This window comes from Zingiber officinale, chromosome 3A, assembly GCF_018446385.1.
Source record: "Zingiber officinale cultivar Zhangliang chromosome 3A, Zo_v1.1, whole genome shotgun sequence".
NCBI classification, from domain to species: Eukaryota; Viridiplantae; Streptophyta; class Magnoliopsida; order Zingiberales; family Zingiberaceae; genus Zingiber; species Zingiber officinale.
The window spans coordinates 54260174-54279356 of record NC_055990.1 but is presented as its reverse complement, the minus strand read 5'-3'; the positions used below and the strand labels follow the sequence as shown (position 1 = coordinate 54279356).

The following is a 19183-nucleotide window of genomic DNA, read 5'->3' as shown; positions in this document are numbered from 1 at the left end:
AAATTTGTATTATATATTTTAAATAAATATTAACGAAAATTATATGTATTTTAACCGCGGTGCGCAATGCATGCTGCAGATATTATTTTCCACGACGTGCATTGCATGCTGCGGATAATAATATTTGCGGCGTGCAACGCATGCTGCGGATATTATTTTCCGCGGCATGCGTTACGCGCCGCAAATAATAATATTCGCGGCATGCAAGGCACGCTGCCAATAACATAGAACTTTTAACAGCTTTCAATTGTGCAGCATGCAATGCGCGCTGCGGAAAGCGAATTTGCGCGCTGCGAAAAGTCATTTTTGTTGTAGTGCTGATCCCCGAACATATGCCGAAGCACTCCAAGATAAAGACGCAGCATCTTGGCAAAGAGCAATGAATTCAGAAATAGAATCTATGTATTATAACAAAGTCTGGGAGCTAGTAGAACTATCAAATAGTGTAAACGCTATTAGATGTAAATGGATCTACAAAAGGAAAAGAGGGACAGACGGGAAGGTGGAAACCTTCAAATCAAGGCTTGTTGCGAAGGGGTATACTCAGAAAGAGGAAATTGATTATGAGAAAACCTTTTCGCCAGTAGCTATGATTAAGTCTATCCGGATACTCTTATCTATTACTGCTCATATGGATTATGAGATTTGGCAAATGGATGTCAAGACAGCTTTCCTTAACGAAAGTCTTGAAGAAAACATTCATATGAAGCAACCAGAGGGGTTTATTGCAAAGGGCAAAGAGCATCTAGTGTGCAAGCTCAATCGGTCGATTTATGGACTAAAGCAAGCTTCAAGATCTTGGAACATTCGGTTTAATAAAGTAATCCAGTCTTATGGATTTATTCAGTGTCCGGATGAGTCTTGTGTATACAAGAAGTGTGATGGAAACGTGGTGGTATTTCTTGTACTATACGTAGATAACATTTTGTTAGTTGGAAACAAATATCAAAGTGTTGTCGGATGTAAGGCTATGGTTGTCCAAGCAATTCGATATGAAGGACTTGGGAGAATACGCACATATTCTCGGGATCAAAGTAATAAGGGATCGCAAGAAAAGAATGTTGTGCTTATCCCAAGCTTCAATACTAGCTCGTTTTAGCATGCAAGACTCCAAGAATGGTTTTCTAACTTTTAGGCATGGAGTATCTTTATCTAAAGAGATGTCCCCGAAGACATCAAAAGAGATAGAAGAGATGAAGGCAATTCCTTATGCTTCAGCTGTAGGAAGCCTAATGTATGCGATGCTATGTATGAGACCGGATATCTGTTTTGCCGTGGGCATGGTTAGCAGATATCAAAGTAATCCAGGACAGGGACATTGGACTGCTGTAAAGCATATATTAAAGTACCTGAGAAGGACTAGAGATTATATGTTGGTATACCAAGCAGATGATTTGCTCCTTGTGGGTTGCACGGATTCTGACTTTCAATCAGATAGGGACAATAGTAAGTCTACATCAGGCTGTATGTTTACTTTAGGAGGTGGATCCATAGCATGGAGGAGTGTTAAGCAGAAATGCGTTTCAGACTCAACTATGGAAGCTAAGTATATGATAGCCTTTGAGGCAGCCAAAGAAGTTGTATGGCTCAGGAACTTTTTGATAGACTTAGATGTGATTCCTGGTTTGCCCAAAATCATCACAATTTATTGTGATAATAGCGGTGTAGTAGCAAACTCGAAGGAACCACGAGCCCATAAGACGAATAAACACATTGAGCGCAAGTACCACCTGATACGAGTCATCGTAAAGCGAGGAGAAGTTGTTGTAGCCAAGATTGCATCAGCAGATAACCTGGCAAATCCTTTCACTAAGGCTCTTCCGGTGAAAGTTTTTGATCGGCATGTTGAGGGGATGAGAATCAGATGTATGGCAGCTTTTAGGACAACATAGTCTTTTAGTATAAGTGGGAGATTGTTGGAATGTATACTAAAAGCCTAGCTTTTGTATAAACATTTATTTAGAAATAAGAATCACATTGGTCAAATGTCTACATTTATGCTAAGTGTAGTTGTCTAGTTAATTTATATTGTAGATAACATGGTGTGAGGAAACACACAGAAGATCATGTTATCAGTTTCTTATAAATTATAAACAGTTGCTCACAACCAAGATGAAATGGGACAAACCATTGGAGTGGTTGTAGTGTAATTAGGTATTAGTTTATCTTGACTAATAAATTACACTAGTACACTATGAGTGTATTGAGCAGGACCATTTGAGATAGTTTCTTTTTATACTGACTATAATAAAAGAATAGAACCTCAGTTATTATGGAAGTGTGTACTCTTAATCCCGATATAACAACAAGCACGTATACTTAGTATTTATTTCTTTGAATTATCAATGGGTGTGATTTAGTTCGTTAAATCAATAGGCCTGATAAGTTGGGAAATAATATTATTTATATGGTGTGTTGTTGGTTATAGAAGGAAACTATGTCCTAGTAATCTAGGTTGATGATGTCCCCTTGAGGAGCTCATAAGGATTGTCATGTAAACCCTGCAGGTGGACTTAGTTCGACATGACAATAAGGTTAAGTAGTACTACTCTTGGAGCTAGATATTAATTAAGTGAGTGTCAGTAATTCATTTAATTAATGGACATTCGAAATCTTAAACATAGGGAGATTAACACACTCATAATAAGAAGGAGCCATAATGTAATTTGGGATTGGTGCAGTAGTTCAATAGTAGCTCTTTAGTGGTATGAGTTATTATTGATGAACTTGAGTTGGGTGTTCAGGGCGAACACGGGAAGCTCAAGCTCATCGGGAGATCAAAACCAATTCCTCCTCTCGGTCCCTATTGTAGCCTCTTATATATAGTCTTATATCCACCCAAAGCCTAGCCTCTTAGCCCATGCTAGGGGTCGACCCCTATCCTTGCTTGGAGCCCAAGCAAGGGGCCGGCCAAGCCAAGATTGGAGCTCAAGCTAGGGCCAGCCAAGCCTTGCTTGGTGCCCAAGCAAGTGGCCGACCAAGTAAAGAAAGGAAAGAGAATTTTATTAAAAATAAATTTTTCATAAAATCTTTCCTTTTATGTTTTTATCCACATGGTTTTAAAAGAGAGTTTTTAATTTTAAATCTTTCCTTTTATAGATTTTCTACAAAGGATTAAAAGAGAGATTAGATATCTTTCCTTATTTGTAGATATCTATAATGTTAAGAGAAAGATTTTAATTTTTAAGAAAACTTTCATTTTTTGTAATCATGATATAAAAGGAGTTTTATTTTTAAATCTTATCTTTTATAGATATTCATAAAAGGATTTAAAAGAGAGAGATTTTAATTGATAAAACATTCCTTTTATAGCTAACCACAAAAGGGATATTTTAAAAGAGAGATTTTATTTTTTTTTAAATCTTTCCTTATTTGTTTAACAAGAGGTGGTCGGCCATGTCATGAATAGAAAAGGAAATTTTATTTTTTGTTATAAAACTTTCCATTTTTGGATTCACCAAGGATTATAAAAGAGAGGTAAAGTGTGCCTTCATGGGACACAACTTCTATTCTATTGTTCCTCTCTCTTTTCCTTTGGTGGTTGGCCCTCTTCTTTTCTCTCTTCTCCTTTTGTTTTCCACATTGTGGCTGGCGGCATCAAGACTACAAGGAGCATTGGTGGCCGGTTACTAGGAGGAGAAGAAGAAGAGAAAGGAGGCCCTCTTGTCTAGATCCCTTTGGTGGCCGGAGCTTGGAGGAAGAGAAGAAGGCTTTAATGGATTTCTTCTTGATAGATCGTCGCCCACACGATGTCCAAGAAAAGGAGAGGAATACAATAGAAGATCAAGTGGTTTTTGTTAGCAAAGAAAGGTATAACTAGTTGTCTTATTCCACATCATACTAATTTTCTTTGTACGAATTTTTGAATTACCAAACACAAAAGGCTAACGATTCTAGGCAATCGAATTTAAATTTCAATTTTGTGTTTCTTTTATTTTTCGATCTTGTAATTCGATTGTTCTTTGTGGTTAAACCTAGGGTTACTATAAGTAGATTAAATATTGAATTTCGCTGAAAGGCTTTGTCTAGGAAGTGGTAGATGATCTCATGCCCAAGAAGGCCTAGTGCCTCGCCATGTTTAACCTGGAAGCTGATCTTTGAAATAAATATCTAATCAACTTTGTAACATGGGTGGATTTGGATCAATAATGTTAAGCATCGTTTGCGATCCAAGTCTAAACCTCTAAGAACAGATAAGTTGAATTTGGAATCAATAATGTTAAGTTCTGTTTGCGATTCCAAATTTAATTTCTAAAGAACACAATAGGTGGTTAGGAAAGGTTCGGGACTTGTGCAAAATTTTTGTACAGGGGAACTAGTACGATATTCCAAGTAGCAACCAAAATGGTGGTGCCGAAAGGCACGACCGTGCCATTCATCCAGATAAAACGAAGACTCTAGCTGTGTGGTTTCACACGGCTGTGCCATCTCACCAGACCTCAATCAAGCCCTGGCCATGCTAAAAGGCATGGCCATGCCAAGCAAATAGAGTTGGAAAAAGCCATGGTTGTGCCAAAAGGCATGACCGTGCACTCAAGCTGAGAGGCTTCAAGGTCTGGTCGTGCCAACGAAGCATGGCCATGACAAGGGTCATGCCTTGGCCCTTGACTTGCTCTATTTAAGGGGAGTTCTTCCCCTTCTTCTAGGGAGGAAGGTTTTTCCCTTTGGGAGACTCATCTTGGTTCAGATCTACATGCTCTCCTCACTCTGATTGAAGATCTAGAACCATTCTCATCATCTCCTTCGACTCTGAAAGCTTGGGATTGGATCTAAAGAACACTCAACGTCTTGGATAAGTTTTTTCTCCCTACTTCTCTTTAGATTGGGTTTTGATGCTAATAATTTCATTGTCTTTGGATTCTTTTCTCCTTGTTATCGAATGGATCTTATTGTTCTAGGATTAAGGGAGTAATTGTGATGTGAGATTGATGTATACTCTTGGATTTGTCAATTTCTATATGGCATTGTTTATACCTTATATTCATTCGATCTAATGTGTGTGAGATGTATTTGTGCTTAATTCTCATGTTTAGTTGAATGATTATATGGTTTTATTTGTCCCGTAGAGGGGATGTTCTAGATTGTATGACCGGGGGTCCCTAGTGACAAGGGTAACCTTTTAACCGTACATTTAGAGCATCGCTTCGAAAGGAGGAGTAATTCTCTATAAGGGAGTGTAAAATTAGGCTTATTAGTTATTTCTATGTTCATGGTATTACGTATTTTGTGTATTCTTATGGATATATGACCGGGGGTCCCTAGTGACAAGAATAACCCTTTAACCGAACTTTATACGAATCACTTCTATTAGATAGTGTTGCATGTTAATAGAGATGGCACTCCGACATGACCACCACGGGAAAAGTCCGTAATGAATCAACCTTCCTACATGTGCATAGGAATAGAGGATGGGTAATTGGTTATTCTTAATTCATTGATTAGCATCACAATGAAATAGAACTCCTAGAACATTTCCTTCAACCAAGTCCTCTCTCTCCCAGCTTTACTTCTCTTTACTTTAGAGCGTGATTCTCAACCATTGATCGTTTAGTTAATTTACTGTGATTAATCTCTAGTGCTTATATCAGTCCTCGTGGGATCGATATCTTTTATTACTTGATGACAATCGTGCACTTACAGATTGTACACATCAGTTACACTTTTCCATTTTTCGTACTTGTATTCAATTTTCTCTTCTGAAAGTTCTGAAAGAGGCTTATAGTGGACTGTCTATCGATACGGTCTTAGAGATCGTGAGTCTCATAGCAGGAGTCGCCAAAGGTTCCAAACTAAGTAACTGATCTAGCCTCATGTTCTGCTTCTCATGTTTTTATTTCTTTCTTTCGGCTGCACTTTATTTTAAATTATTAAAATACTCTATTTTTAAAAACACATGTATTTCACCCACCTCTCACGTGTGCATCGATCCTACAATATTTGTCATACATTAAAATTTGAGTTTAATTATTAATGTAAACTACACCAGCAACATCTAGTAGTATATTAGATACCCAATTAGCTGAAAAAATCACTGTTGATTTCAGAATATCTTCTGAATCCTTCAGTAGCTAAAGTTATTAGTGTGTCTATTCCTTTCACTTATCTTACATCTACTTGGTTCAGGACATGATCTATGTATCAGTCCTCACTAGGTTGACTACGTCACACCTAGCCCAAGTTGTAGTTTCTTGTCCTATGGATTCAAATTACTCAAAAACACATATCCAAGAAGACTATCCTGTTGACGTGTTTACTTTGATCAAAGACTTATAAGTAACAATTCTGACAAGAGGCTATAGGGTATACATCTCCTTATAAAGAGAGTGATGAATCCTCTATGGGATATTCAAATATCTTCGGGCATACTGGGTTACACACAATCATCTCAGATCTACACCTTCTAGGAGATGTCTTACTAAGTTGTCAAAGTATAAATATCTATAACCAAGATGACTTGAATACCTTAAGTCTAAGGAAACTTTCACTTGAGATGTAATGAGAACTTCATCAACATATAAAGAACCACATGAAATCTCATAGTAGATCACATCTAATGAACTTGTTACTCATAACTAGCATCCACATGCCAACTCTCAACATCCCAATATTTTCGACCAGTGAGGATCGACTACTTAGATAAACCAAAGTGTATAACATATGTTATTCTCACAGAATTGATGATATTCAATCTCATTAATTCATCAACTAGGGAAGGTTTCAATACGTACATAATTATACATGATGAAATACCCACTAATTGTAATCCAATTATAATTTCTCTCATGTTATGCTTTATATTGTGGACTTCATTAATTGAGTTTAATATCAAATCATATACTTAAAGAATGTACACTCAATTAGTAAATTTTATTTATCAAGTAAATAATACAATGTTTAAAGGCGATTGCCTTTAGGATACCTCTCAAATATAACAGTACATCCCCAACAACTGCACAGATCATGCTGAGCGACACCCAAATGAACCTAATAACGTAGGAATAAATAGTGGTTTTACCTTCCTAGAGTTTTCATCACGTACTAAAGCAATGAATGTTTACAAGATCTTGTAGAAGATAGATGTAGTGTTTGGTGTTGATAGAACCGCTAAGATTGTCTTTGTTGATTCTTTCATTAATAGCTTGCCTACTATGTGGTATGATGATCCAGTATGGGATTGCCTCAAGAAATATGGTGTAATTGAGAAAGTTGAGGTATGTGATCAAAATATGCATGACTTGCAGAAGCTGTCTAAACAATCTAACTCCATGGATTTTGATGATGCATCAAGGTTGATTGTGATAGGCTCTGAGAAGGCTACTTTGTATAATAGAGGATTAGGTCCAATCAACACATTGGAGGCACTACCTTCCTACGATTTATCTATAATAAGAGCTGCAACAAATAATTTCTCAAGTGAAAAATAAACTCGAGGAAGAGGGAATTGATATGTGTGAAATTAATTTTCAACTTTCCAGTTTAGAAATAAAGTTGCATCTAGATTGGCAAGGATTCTCAAAATCCAATAACTACTAATGGATTTAACCAATTTAGTTCCAGATAATCATCCTCTTGGACTATCACCTAAAACTTCTCGAAGATGAGTTTTTTTTAATCCAAGGTGACTGATATAGAGGATCCATAAATTATTATTATTTATTTTTTATAATTTTTACCTTTTTGTTATGTAAGATATTTTTGATAATTTCTATATTTTATACTTTTTTTTTTACTTTTAGTCTGTTTAGAAATTTTAGAATGGTGACATTTTTAGGAAAATTTTTTCTTTCTTTTAGAATTTCTTTATTTTCTTTATAAGATAAGAATTGTAGTCTATATATTAAAAAAATTATTTATTTATATTTAAGGGTTGAAGTATATATAAACATATATTTAATTGTTTGAGAAATAATCCTCGGATATTAAATAAAATTTCCTTTTTCGGAAATATCTAGAAGACAATGATTATCTTTTCTTGCCTTCTTATCAAACCCACTTCTTGCCAACCTGCAGGATAATCGTTATTCTGTCCGGCGTCACTTAACCATTGGCTACCTCTTTTACATGCTGCATGTGCTCAATATGGTGCATCCATTGTTACAATTCCGCAAGTACACGGATTCGTCGTCAGTAATATATAAGATTGTCGAACCACAGGGACTGTTGATTAAGCACTAGAGATGTCACAGAGAAAGTTATCTAGACGGTTAAATGTTGGCTTTGACGCTTACAAACTAACGAGTGTAATTAAAGAGAGGAAAAGAAGGCTAAGAAGAAAAGAGAGGAGAGAGAGAGAGAATTAATCTTGTAGGGAATGAGCTTTGAGAGATAAATTCTAGGATTTTGGTTTCATTATAATACTAGGAGATATTACATAGATTGCTTAGTTTCTACCCTCTATGTCCATGCTCTTGCAGGAAGTTAAATTGGTCAATATCCCTAAGTATCAAATAGAGACGATTCCTGTGAAATCCTGTAACGGTTAACCCCTGTCACGGGGGCACCTCGGTAGATCACAGGAATATATGTCTAGTAAATAACAATAAGGATAAAGGTAGAGATTTGGTATGATTTTCCACTTCCTTATGGAGGAATTGTCTCTCCTTTCAAGAGAATGTCCTAGACGCCATGAACGGGTTACCCTTGTCACTAGGGCCCCTCGAGTATATGATCTAGAGCACTCTTTCTACGAGAGCAACAATTCCTAAGGGATTGTTTCTCCTTTTAAGGGAATATCCTAGACGTCCGGAAAGGATTATCCCTGTCACTAGGACACCATGGTCAATACGCTCTAGGGCACCCCTTTTGCGTGATTAACAATCCTCCACATCAATCAACGAAGCATACAAAGAAATATAAATATGTCACACACACGATTCATCATGAACAAGGCATTAACAAGTCATTGAATAGAAATATAGCGAATCTACATAGTTCTACATCTCCATCATATTACAAATACTTCCTAATCCTAGAAGAGGATATATACTCCATTGTGAGGGAAGAACAACCCCAAAATATAAAGTAAAGCATACTTACAACCCTTGATGTGAGAAGAAGGGAAAGAAAAGATGCTTGTAGAGGTTTCCGATGTCTTGGGGATGCCCCCTTGTTCTAGAGATGGACGGAACATCAAGGGATGGCGGTGGATGAAGCTCTAGGGTTTCTACGAAGGGGAGAACCCTTTCCCAAGGAGAGGAACGAAGTTCTAAACCAAAGATCCCCCTAGAATAGGGTTCTTGACCCTTTTATAAGCTGGGGGATGGGCGCCGCACGGCCCGTGCCACGGCCGTGCGAATTGACATGGCCAACTGCCTTCTCCCTTCGAGTTGAGTGGCATGGTCGTGTGAGATCTGGCACAGCCATACCTTCTTTTGCCTCTGGTCGCGTTGCACGGCCGTGCAAATTGACACGGTCATGCCTTCCTTCTACTCTGGTTGCACTGCACGGCCGTGCGAATTGACACGGCCGCGCCTTCCTTCTACTCTGGTTGCACCACACAACCATGCGAATTGACACTATCATGCCTTCCTTCTACTCTGGTTACACTGCACAGTCATGTGAATTGACACGGTCATGCCTTCCTTCTACTCTGGTTACACTGCATGGCCGTGCGAATTGACACGGCCGTGCCTTCCTTCTGCTCTGGTTACACCACACGGCCGTGCGGAATTGGCACGGTCATGCATCAAGGCTATGTGGTCTTGTAGATCATTTTAGCACATCTTAACGTGGTATTCTTGAGTTAAGGTCTTCATCAAAGTTGTAGATCTTGAAGTTATCTACAAATCAGTATAAAGAACAGCCCAAACCTCCAACTGAGCACAATGTTATGGTCATTTTACTTTTAGTCTACAATGTTAAAAATTTCACACAGCTGTGCGACATTCACACGGCCTCAACACGCCCCCCACACGGTCGTGTGGTCTCTGCACGACCAAAAATTGGAAGAACTTAGTTTTCGCATGCCTGTGACACTCTGGAAGCTCTAGACTTTATTTAAGCTCCATTTTTACTCCAAATCATGTCCTATCAATCAAAACAAGCAAAGAGTAGATCTCCGAACAAAATATAATTGAAGTATGACATTATAATGAAATAACACTACAACAAAAACTACAAACGACAACGGATAATATCCGTTGTCGTAGGGTCAAAAAACCGTTGTAACTGAGGGTGTTGTAGAATGTATTGCCCTACGACAACGATTTTGAATCTGTTGTCTTTGTAGACATTTGACAACGGTTTTTATCCGTTGTTGTTTACATGCTCAAAATTTGTTTACGAAGGATACGACAACGTTTTAAAACCGTTGTGGTAGATAATTTCGACAACAGAAATAAACCGTTGTGGTAGACTCTTTTTACAACAGATTAATTTTAAAACCGTTGTGGTAGATAATTTTAATATGTTTTACAACAGATAAAACTGTTGTTTTTTATCACTTTTTATAAAAAAAAATCCGTTGTGGTTACGTACTTTTTACAATATTTCTAACTGTTGTCTTTAATATTCATGTTGTAACATGATAATAACAAACAACCAATCTTTATTTAATATAAACAAACCACCAATACAAAACTAAATATTTACTACATTCAATCCATGAAAATGTTATCTTCAAATTTCAAAAATTAACTACACACATCAAAATGAGAAAATAATAGCTGTGTAATCGAAATCCATAATATGTCAGCTAAAATCCTCTTCCCAACTGAATCTTTAAAGCCTTTTCTAGCAACTTACTGGCTGCATCTTCACGTGACCGAGTATACAAATTTCCCTTGGCAATCAAATCTGTAGAATTAAGCTGTAGGAGCTGATAAAAATAAACAAATTATAAAGACATTAAAAGATAAAATATACATGTAAGCGAATAAGAATTATCTTAACCTGCTGAAACACATACGGATTGATGATACAATTAAGCTTTGCACTACTGTTGTCTTATTTGTGCAACATGTTATTGGAAATTAGCAACTGGTATAAAAGGAAATAAAATTGCATAACATCCACAGCTATTTGACAATTTGCAACAATCTCAATCATATAAATCATATGGTTCTTCATTGAGTTCAATTTAGCCCAGTGACATATTCAAATCAAAGCATGATACTTTAAGGTTGGCAATGCCATAAAACTTATCCAACAAACACTGAAAGGTCAAATGCAAAGTGTTAACATAACACATTCTAACACTGAGTAGAACTAATAAGATATTTTCACCCAGAACGCTAGTTATGCACTATATGTCAAATAAAAAGATAGAAGAGAACGCTTATGTAATGGGGAAAAAAACTTCAGTTGCCTAAGTAGAAAACAATTGGATAACATGTAACAATTAATAGAGCAAGCCAATGAAGCATCAGAGAGAATAGAAGAGTTACTCATGAAGTGCTTTGGAAAGTTACAAGGATTCCAACGATTGGAACTTCACCAGACAAGAAATTTGTTGATAAATTCCTACAGTTGTTAAAAAAATCATAGTCAAACAATTAACTCTGCAACAACAAACTGCCTAGCTACCAATAATCACATGAAGACTCACAGAAATCATAATGGGTTCAGAGAGCCAATAGATGGAGGAATTGTGCCCCTGAGCAAATTGCTTGACAAGTCCCTACATTTTTTTACATCAAGCTCAAGAAAACGGATTAAAGAAACAACTATATAACAAAAGAAAACAAGGGGATGTAAAAACTACAAGATGGTAAGGTGCACAAGTTCTCCAATCTCGGGTGGAATGTTCCCTTGAAGGTAATTAGCTCTCAGATACCTTGAAAAATAAGTAATGTGACAACTTCATGCAATAATATATAGTAAATTCTCATTGCCAATAACTATAATCGATAAAAAAAAATATATGAATAGAAGAAAACGCATGCAATGTTGTTAGCTCAGTGCAGTTCTTTATGGAATAGGACCGTGCAAGATCAACAATTTATTCAAGTGTACAGCATAAAAGTATCCATCATTGTGCTTTAAACAAGGTTAAAGACATGCTCAAACTTAGCTCAATCATTATGATCTCTTATCACAATCATGCGAACAATGCACCGTTATCTATTGTTAGACAGATATGTTCAACAAGTGAAATAACTATTAAAATGCCGTAAAGTTCACCAAAGCCTCTGTGGTGCCACAAGATCTACTAGCCTAAAATCCATTATAAGTTGGAAATCATTACAAATGCTTAATCAAGGAGATGTTGTAATACCTCAAAAGCATCATCATGAAATGCTTCATCCACATTTGCAGGAGATAACATTTTTTTCTTTCATTCAATATTTTTTCTCGCTTTCCTTGTTAGCGTCCATCAGAGCTACTTCTAGAAGAGCTCTTGCATCTGGATCATGTTCACTGATGAACTTTAATGGAGAAGGCCAAACAAGAGGTTCTGCTGTTGATGGGTTTAGAAAAGCTGCACAAGCTCCATGATTGTGCTTTATAGCTATAGAATAAGGTATTCGCCTGTGGAATATGGATCAGCATATGTTTAATAACAGTGAAACAAAGACAAAACTTCCATGAACACAGAAATTTTAATTAGTTTGTTAGTAGATAAGTAGAAAATTAAGAGAGAGAGACTCCTTAAATTGACTCTCCTGATGTATGAAAAATTTTGATTCATTATAATTCATCTCAACTAACAAAAGACAGCCAAAATATAAAAAGGCTAAATGCTGCCTAAAAAATTCCTAAAAAGAGATTTCATGGTTGTTGGAAGATAATCACTAAAAGGCCAACTAATAAAGAATCTACACTGTCTGTTTGTTCAAGATTTCAATTGTAAAGCTAGCAGTTCCAATTTCTCCAAGACTATAGGCAATTTGAAAAGATGAAATATGCCCACCCAGATGAATCCCTCTGGAGCCGATCGGCTCCCCATGCAAGCAATGTGCGAACACAATCCAAACTTCCTCCATGAGCTACCAAATGTAGAGGAGTGCTCCCAGAATGACTGAAAAATATGGATTTCGATCTCAAAACAGAAAATTGACACATAAACATAATGGCAAATGATCGAGTATATAAATCAGTCAAAATACCCATATTCCCTAGTGGAAGAAGAAACAAGAGCCCCGTGGTCTAAGAGTACACGGACACACTCAGTCCATTTTCGCCGTGCTGCAAGATGTAGAGGCGTCTCTCCCCTTTCATCCCCAACATTTACAAACCGGGCAAATCCCCTAATAACAGTATACCAAAAGGAAAATTGCAGAGATAAGTAATTAAAACAAGGCCAAGGACCATCAATCAAAATGAATCAAGGGACTTGAAAAAAACCGCACCAAGAATCAACAACCGCAGTGGATTGGGAAATCCACTGCGGTTGTTGATTCTTGGTGCGGTTTTTTTCAACTTCCCAGAAACATAATCCCAGTCGAAGTAGGATCGGGCTCCAAAACCACAAAGCTCACATAAGCACTAAGAGCTTGAGGCAACGATATCTTCGCGGGGGTGGGATGGGAGTGAGCACGGGTAGTAAGGTTCGGAAGCCCTTTCCCAAATAAGAGAGCACCTAAATCCAACAAAAAGGGAGCCAAGCAAACAATAAAACCTCACAGGCATCACCTTTATCAGGGGAATCAATCCCAACGCAACAGCCTGAACCAAAAAGGGTTTAGATTCAGCCAGAATCTCTCCATGGACAGTTCGGCCGAGGAGTTCGCCACCCAAACCCGGACAGAGCTGGGGGAAGAGACACAGCGGCGTCGATCCGAGCCTCGAAAGCGAAAGTCCACCAAAGAAGAGGGGGCGACGGTTTGTGTAAGCAATGGACGAGGAGCTTCTACGGCGCGGAGAAAGAAGGCGAAGTGGCTACCGGGGCCACGGAGAAGTGGGAAAGTCTCCGTTGAAGTGACCGGTGAAGAATCACAGAGGAAGAGCGATAGCTTCTTGCCTTCGTCATGAGCAGGAGAGCAATGAAACGGATCGCTCCATTTGGTGTCATGGCTGGATGAATAATCTGGGCCGGCTGTGTTAAATTCCGGAGACACCACATTTTACCCGGATCAACATTCACCACTGATTTACCTCCTCTTAGGATCCCTGTGGGACCAGGCCTAGGGGGCCGCTGGGCGGCGGGACCCGCCTTTTGCACAATCAGTGAAGAGATAGTCGAGGAGAGGAAAGAAAAATGGCTTAGGGTTTGGGAACGCTAAGGGGAAAACACGGCGCGAAAAGATTTTTGCAGAGTGGGAAAACAAAACTGCGAGCGGAAATGACGAAACGAATAAAGCCAAAGACAACGATTTTATCAAAACTGTTGTCGTAGCCCCTAAAAAAAGCGCTTAAAGACAACGGTTTTAGAAAACCGTTGTAAAAAGTGTTGTTGATTCAAAAAGAAATCGTTCAATGACAACAGTTTTCCCAAAACCGTTGTCTTTTATATTTAATTGGGAGTTCAAAGACAACGGTTTTGGCAAAAACCGTTGTCTTTGAGCAAATACGCAACACTTTCTCTTAAAACCGTTGTTGTAGAGGTGTTGTCTTTTAACATTTTTGTTGTAGTATAGGGTGCAATAAATATAGATTATGCTAATGAAATACAAGTAAATGTGCATCAAAGCATGCATAAAAGTGCATATAATCTACGCATATCACACCCCCAGACTTAAACCTTTGCTTGTCCTCAAGCAAAACCCGCAATCTAGATTCATGTGGTTAGTTGGCATATAATAATCCCTAATGAATCAATATAAACCTATCATATAGTTTCATTAATGAGCATGATATAAAAATTATTTGAGTGAGGCATAAGTAGAAGTTCTCCGTGCTTAGTGTAATAAGTGGCCTAACTTTTTCAAGTATCAATCTCTAAGCCTAGTCAATTTTTCATTTAACGTGTTCCTCATACTTCCGGCAATAGGCACTTACCTGCCACACGCAAGGTAGGTTCCACTCAAAAATGCTATGCATCATCTACATAAGGTCTCAAAGGAATACTCAGTATTAAGAGAAACATAGCATTCATTTCCTCAGTAACCTAACTCGGTCTCAAAGGGGTGAATTGCTAGTTTCCACTCACGATAACTATTTTTTATCCCTTATTTTTTTCCTTCTTTTTTTTTATTGTTTGCAAAGTATCAAACTTGAACAAACTTTCATCATTTTTTTTTGGGGGGGGGGGGGGGGGGGTTTGATTTTTTCAAATGAGCTTACATGATCTGAGTTTATCCAGTAACCAAAATGTAGTTGAGAGGTCACCATAGAAGCAAGAGTACTAGTTCGGTTCTATGAATCATGACTATTTTCAAAAATATCTACTATCAAAGTCAAGTATAATGTGAAGAGATCCTAAAACTAGGCCAACATTCAAATTCTTCTAGTAATAACAATGCTCACTTCATGCTACTATGGATAGGAAAATAAAGATCAATAGGCATACTAGCATACTAAATCACACAAGATAAATATCTAGATGAAACATGCTAGTATTTTGCATTAAGGAACAAACAATCATGATGTGATAAATGATGCAACTATGAAATTTTATTAGGCAAAAAGAGGCAAAAAGAAGTATGCAAAAGCAAAAACTAAATTGAATCAAATGCATCTAATGCATCCCCCCCCAGACTTAAACTTTTCATTGTCCCAATGAAAACTAAAACAATGTGGAGCAGATTAAAGATAAGAGAAGTTACCAAATGATGCGTGCTAAATGTCATTAACTTCTCCATCATGTAATTGCACTCCTCCTAATCTTTGAGTCCTATAAAAGAAAATTGACAACAAAAATTAAGTAGAGGATACATGCTTATTATGAGGAAAGAAATGAAACTAGAAAGGAACTAAAAACATGAATGAAAACAAGATTGAACTTGGGTTGTCTCCCAAGAAGCGCTTGTTTAAGGTCATTAGCTCTACCACCTCATTAAATTCATCGAAATCTCGCTCTTGGAGGGGTAAGATATTTCAACACTCTCCTACCAAGGGCTCTGATTATGGAGAGAGCTTTCATCAAAGAAACTACAGAGTAAAATATAACTCTCTCCATCTTCGTCTTCTTTGAAGTTCTTTCAGGTGGTCGAAGACGGTTCAGTCTGAGCTTCCAATCATTGGCCTCTTGAAAATCTGCACACCCAAAAGAAAAATATACCTCTCCCAAGCATGCTATATTAGATAGAACTAGAACCTTATTAAGATGAACTGAATATGTATCAAAAATTGAATCACATCCAACAAAATCAATTATAGGTACCTCTATAAAATATTCCAAAAGATCACTAGAAATACTAACCTTCCTTTACTGAGAGATACCTGAAAGTTCTAAACATGTGGATATGACCTCTTCTGAATTAAATGATTGCTCTAGCTCTGCCTCAGGTGGTGGTGCAAGTAAAGGTGGTGATTCTTGGGACTCTACCTTTATTTCACAAGTCCCTACACATTGGCCTACAACATGTTCAATCCTAGCAACTCTCATAATCTCAGAAGGTTGTGTGGGTAAAGGAGGTGATTCTTGAGATGCTGCTTCCACAACACAGCTCCCTACACTTCCTTTTATAACATCATCATCAACACAAGCATCAAAAAATAAACCAACATCAATATGCTCAGTAGGAGAATCATCTATAGGAGGATCACTAACTTCATTTGCAGTTTTAAGTTGATCTACCACATCACATTCATCATCTGAAAATTCAATTTCATCATAACACCCTGTAAACCCAGAAGGTAAATCTAAAAACTTGTTATCCACTGCATTATCATCAAAATTCTCATCTGAAGAGTCCTCATCTTCATATACATCCAGAAATCTACACTCAACCATATTAGTGTCACAGAATTTGCCAAAGTCTTCGTTTTCATTGACCCTCACTAGCCTTTGTGGAAAAGGAACCTTTAGTGAAGGTCTTGAGAAAGGTACTTCCTTTTTCCATACTCCCTTTGAGCTTACGGAAGAGGTCCAACTTGCTTATCTAGTGTAGGTGTGATCAATTGTTGAGGGAAAGGTACTTGTGGCCTTTGGGAACTTCCTGGAGTAATGAAACTGAGTTCTTGAGGTCTTCTATTGTTCTTCTACTCAATTTTAAACAAATCCTTCTTCAGTAGTTTTTCATGATTCTTGCCACTTCTCAACTTAAAATTATTACACTGTTCACTAGACACTGTCTGTGTAGGAGGGGGATCTTGTTTGAACCATTTTGAAACAATGCTATCAATCTTCGCCCCCAAATGTTTGAACTCCTCATTCTGCGACTTGTGAATTTCAACATTTTTGGTTGGTTGAACTGCATTTTGTTTGACAGACTCTCTTGCATTTATGTCTTGCACTTCTTGAATTTTTTAGGGAGATTCCATCCAACTTTTGTTCGATCATTCATGGAGGTTCAATGTTACTTGATCAATTAATCTATATGCTTCATCTACATTCTTGTTCATAAAAGAACCTTCAGCTGATGAATCCAACAGACACTTATCTGAGAAAGAAATTTTCCTATAGAATATGTGCAGGGTCAGCTATTTTTCAAAACCATTATGAGGGCACTGTCTTTATATACTCATGAATCTATCCCATTCTTCAAATAATGATTCTCCATATGCCTGAGCAAAATTTGTGATGCAATTTCTCATGTAAATCGTTCTATTTGGAGGGAAAAAAATAATTCATAAATTTCTTCTCCAATTGTTCCTAACTTGTAATACTTTGAGGACGGAGAGAATATAACCAAGTTCTTACTTTATCCTTGATACTGAAAGGAAAGGCCATCAATCGAACTGCATCCGCTGACACTCTTTCATAGTTCACCATATCATAAAGCTCTAGAAATGTCTCAAGGAGCAGATAAGGACTTTTTGATACTTCTCCTCCAAATTTGTGACCTTGTATCATGAAAATTAACTCTGGGTCTAGTTGAAAATTTTTTTCTTCAATATGAGGCTGTATAATGGGAGATAAACATCTTGCAGAAATGGGTGCAGAGAAATCTCTTAAGGACTTGCTTGACATGTTAGTGCTCATGGTTTCTAAAAAAAAATATGAGAAAAGAACAAAAATGAAGAATTAAAGACAAGAAATAAAATGCTATATGAAAAGCAAGAAAGAAAATGCAGAATTTAAATTGCAAGAAAGAAAGTGCATAATGAAAACAAGAAAGAAAATGCAAAGGAAAAAAGAAAAATGTCTAGGGTAACTTATATGCTAATCAACTAATGTTAATCGAAAATAGTCTTTGGCAACAGCGCCAAAAACTTGTTACGATTCCACAAGTGCACGGATTCGTCGTCAGTAATATATAAGATTGTTGAACCACAGGGACTGTTGATTAAGCACTAGAGATGCCACAAAGTAAGTTATCTAGACGGTCAAATGTTGGCTTTGACGCTTACGAACTAGCGAGTGTGATTAAAGAGAGGAAAAGAAGGCTAAGACGAAGAGAGAGGAGAGAGAGAGAATTAATCTTGTAGGGAATGAGCTTTGAGAGATGAATTCTAGGATTTTGGTTTCATTATAATACTAGGATATATTACATAGATTGCTTAGTTTCTACCCTCTATGTACATGCTCTTGCAAGAAGTTAAATTGATCAATATCCCTAAGTATCAAATAGAGACAATTCATGTGAAATCCTGTAACGGTTAACCCTTGTCACGAGGGCGCCTTGATAGATCATAGGAATATATGTCTAGTAGATAACAATAAGGATAAAGGTAGAGATTTGGTACGATTTCCCACTTCCTTATGGAGGAATTGCTTCTCCTTTCAAGAGAATGTCCTGGACGTCCGTGAATGGGTTACCCTTGTCACTAGGGCCCCTCGAGTATATGATCTAGAACACTGTTTCTACGAGAGAAGCAATTCCTAAGGGATTGTTTCTCCTTTTAAGGGAACGTCCTAGACGTCCGGAAAGGATTACCCCTATCAATAGGGCACCTTGGTCAATATGCTCTAGGGCACCCCTTTTGCGTGATTAACAATCCTCCACATCAATCAACGAAGCATGCAAAGAAATATAAATATGTCACACACACGATTCATCATGAACAAGGTATTAACAAGTCATTGAATAGAAATATAGTGAATATACATAGTTCTACATCTCTATCATATTACAAATACTTCATAATCCTAGAAGAGGATATCTACTCCATTGTGAGGGAAGAACAATCCCAAAACATAAAGTAGAGCATACTTACAACCCTTGATGTGAGAAGAAGGGGAAGAAGAGATGCTTGCTGA

At 37.4% G+C, this 19183-nt stretch overlaps 1 long non-coding RNA gene and 1 other non-coding gene across 2 annotated transcripts; one reads left to right on the top strand and one right to left on the bottom strand.

Annotated features, from left to right (window-relative positions):
• Positions 1-12428: 12428 nt before the first annotated feature.
• Positions 12429-13082, bottom strand: LOC122053753. The gene is made up of 3 exons (XR_006132336.1): positions 13047-13082; positions 12851-12958; positions 12429-12468 (listed from the first exon to the last, which is right to left on the bottom strand). It is a non-coding gene; the product is annotated as an uncharacterized LOC122053753 (long non-coding RNA).
• A 4391-nt stretch (positions 13083-17473) lies between these two features.
• Positions 17474-17579, top strand: LOC122054362. Its single transcript, XR_006132684.1, has one exon. It is a non-coding gene; the product is annotated as a small nucleolar RNA R71 (small nucleolar RNA).
• Positions 17580-19183: the final 1604 nt, after the last annotated feature.